The following is a 3,815-nucleotide window of genomic DNA, read 5'->3' as shown; positions in this document are numbered from 1 at the left end:
AAGTGTCTATTTTACAATAGTAGGCAAGGGAAACCAATATTCATAAGACAATCAAACATCTTAACATTATTTCCTCTCTTTTACCCATTCAGACTATGCCTCAATCCCTCTATCACAGAGTCCTGTTGTTCCAAGGTTGAGCATGCATCACTATTTACCTCTGTCCCATTTAGCCTATGCAAACCTGCCTCAGTGTTCCCTATCTACCTTGCTATTCTATTCACCTCCCCCTTCTTGTGTATTGCCCTCCCCAACACTCGAACTATGCTGTGTCTATCCCCTACCCTGTGCTCTACTGTCCCCTCCCTTCTCTCCGTCCCCATTGCCCCGCTAACCAACAAAGTTTTCTTTTTTTTTCTTTTAATTATGGGTATCTTTACTTAAACTTTTACAGTAATGGTCTTACGCAATATTTGTCCTTTTGTGACGAAATAATTTCACTCAGCATAATGTCCTCAAGGTTTATCCATGTTATATGGTGGTTTGCAACTTCCTTGTTGTTCTTCAAGGTAGCATAATATTCCATTGTGTGCATGTACCAAAGTTTGTTTATCCAATCTTCCATTGATGGACACTTGGGCTGTCTCCAGCTTTTTGCTATTTTGAATAGAGGTGCTATGAACATTGGTGTGCATGTATCTACTCATCTATCACCCCCCCCCCTTTTTTATGTACACATGTTGTTGTTTTTAAGTGCCGACAAATCAATTCTGACTCATAGAGACCCTGAATAGGGTTTCTGAGGAGCAGCTGGTGAACTTGAACAGCCGACCTTGTGGTTCAAATCAACTTCGCAGTCCAATACATTAACCCACAGTGCCACACCAGGACTCCATTGAAAATACGTATTTGTTTAAATGTCCAAAGAGCACATTTTGCAAGCCTGCCTCCTGCCTGTAGGTATACTGCCTTTCTCAGTCCATGGGCCTATCGTTTTCTATTGCTCCACAAGGTTTTTAATGGCTAGGATCATTTGGAAGGAGATTACCAGGCCTTTCTTCGTAGGTACCTTTCAGTGGATTTAAACCATTAAACTTTTAGGTAATCTTTGTTAAGTCCTGTCAAGTAGGTTCCAACTCATAACGTTTGAACAACCTATCACATCCTCCTCTTTTCCCACTCTTCTTTTCTAGTTGTCAGATCTGCACTGCGGTCTGCAATCTCTCCTTGCCTTCTCCTGCTTCCCTCAGTGTCCTTCCCAGGCATTTCTCCCAGTAATAACCATCTTGATATCTGATTTTCATGGGACTCAAACTGACATCTGGAGTCAGAAAACCAAAAGGGAAGAACACGCTCAGCATTTCTCAAGCTGGGGGAACTGAAGACAAAAATCAAGTCATGACTTTTGTTATTGAAGGATTCCCTGGCCAAATTACTGAATGATGAAGAAAGCATCAAAAGAAGATGGAAAGATTACACAGAGTCACTGAACCAAAAGGAAATGGTTGATGTTCAACCGTTTCAAGAGGTAGCATATGATCAAGAGCCAATGATATTGAAGGAAGAAGTCCAAGGCAAAGAACAAGGCTCCAGGAATTGATGGAATAAAAACTGAAATCTTTCAAGAAAGTGAGGTGGCACTAGAGGCACTCACTCATCTATGCCAAGAAATTTGGAAGACAATTATCTGGCAGACTTATTGGAAGAGATCTGTATCTGTGCCTGTTCCAAAGAAAGGTGACCCAACGGAACATGGAAATCATCAGGCAATATCTTTGATAACCCATGCGAGTAAAGTTTTACTAAAGGTAATACAGAGATGGCTGCAAGCATACTTTGACAGAGAACTTCCAGAGGTTCAAGCCAGATTCAGAAGAGGCTATGGAATGAGGGATATCATTGCTGACATCCAATGGATCTTGGATGAAAGCAGAGAATACCTGAAAGATGTTTACAGTGCTTTATTGACTATGCAAAGGCTTTCGATTGTGTGGATCATGACAAGCTATGGACAACATTGCGAAGTATGAGTAATCCTGACCACTTAATTGTACTCATGAGGAATCTGTATATGGACCAAGAGGCAGTTGTTCAAACAGAACATGGGGATACTGAATGGTTTAACATTAAGAAAGGTGTGTGACAGGGTTGTATTCTTTCAGCATATTTATTCAACCTGTAAACTGAGCAAATAATCCAAGAAGTTGGGTTCTATGAAGAAAAACATGGCATCAGGTTTGGAGGAAGACTCATTAACAACCTGAGATATGCAGATGAGACAACCTTGTTTTCTGAAAGTGAAGAGGACCTAAAATAATTACTGATGAAGACCAAAGACCACAACCTTTGGTATGGATTATATCTCAATGTAAAGAAAACAAAAATCCTCACCACTGGACCAAGAAACAACATTCTTATTAATGGAGAAAAGATTGAAGTTGTTAAGGACATCATTCTTCTTGGATCAGTCATCAACATTCATGGAAGCAGCAGGTAAGAAATCAAACAGCGTATTGCATTAGGCAAATCTGCTGCACAAGACCTTTTTAAAGTGTTGAAGAGTAGAAATGTCAGCTTGAGGACTAAGGTGCGCCTGACCCAGGCCATGGTATTTTCAATAACCTCATATGCATGCGAATGCTGGGCAGTGAATAAGGAAGACCATAGAAGAATCGAAGCTTTTGAGTTATGGTGTTGGAGGAGAATATTGAAAGTGCCTTGGGCTACCAAAAGAAAAATGTTGGAAGAAGTGCAGCCAGAGTGCTCCTTGGAGGCCAAGATGGCCAAACTTCGTCTCTCATACTTTGGACATATTGTCAGGAGGGGTTTGGTAGGGAGGAGGGTCAAAGAAAAAGAGGAGGACCCCCAGCGAGATGGATTGGCAAAGTGGCAGCATCAATGGGCTCAAGTGTGGCAACAATTGTGAGGTTGGACCAGGACCAGGCAGTGTTTCATTCTGTTGTCGCTATGAGTTGGTACCGACTCTATGGCTCCTAACAAAAACAACAAACTGACATTGGGATCAACAGGAAACAATAGTAGAAAGTGTTCATAAAAAGACCCTATGTATGTACTGAGATGTGCTCGGTTTGTGCTTCACAAACTCTAATGTGTTCATGAAATACCCAGTTAGCTTGCTGAAATACAGATTCTGGTTCAGTAACTCTGGGATATAGCCCGAGAGTCTGTATTTCCCATAAGCAACCAGGTGATTTGGCTGCTGTTGGTCCAAGGACCACACTTTTGAGCACCAATGTGCTGGACATTTTCCATTTGCCTCTGCTGAGTCTCTATTCTGCTTTATGCCCAGGGAGACTGACCATGTGGACCAAAGCAGAGGGCTTCAAGTCTCTGGATTCTAGTTGGGTATGGTCAGTGAGGATTACCGGCAGGAGACCAAGGATGCAAGGAGAGTGGCATCTGAGTGAGGTCTCATTCCTTTCGAACTGTACCCTGTTGGGTTATTGTAGGTTTGAATGTATCCCTTTACCAAAAGGCACAGCTCCTATTGGGTAACTCTCTGCATAGTTCCTTTCTGGCAGAATTCCAGGATCTGCACCCTTCCTTCCCTCTTCATGTCTGGGTGGTAATGCTCCCCACTGGTAGTACTGTACCATCCTGTCCACACTTTTGTAAATAACCTATTATTAAACATTCCTCAGTTCCTCAGCCGAGTGTGCCACCTGTCTCCTACAGGGGGACTCTGCCTGCTAACAGTATTGCTTAATGCAGAATTGTGTTTATAATAGTGTGCATCTTAATGTGTATCATTAAGAAATGATTAAATATATTATGATGAACATTCTTAATAGTACTACAGTGCAATCATTAAAAAGGACTCAGCAGATCTGTATTTGCCTACAGGGGAAAATGCC

The sequence above is a fragment of the Chrysochloris asiatica genome, unplaced genomic scaffold, assembly GCF_000296735.1.
Source record: "Chrysochloris asiatica unplaced genomic scaffold, ChrAsi1.0 scaffold00053, whole genome shotgun sequence".
Taxonomy (NCBI): Eukaryota; Metazoa; Chordata; class Mammalia; order Afrosoricida; family Chrysochloridae; genus Chrysochloris; species Chrysochloris asiatica.
This window is presented reverse-complemented; position numbering follows the sequence as displayed.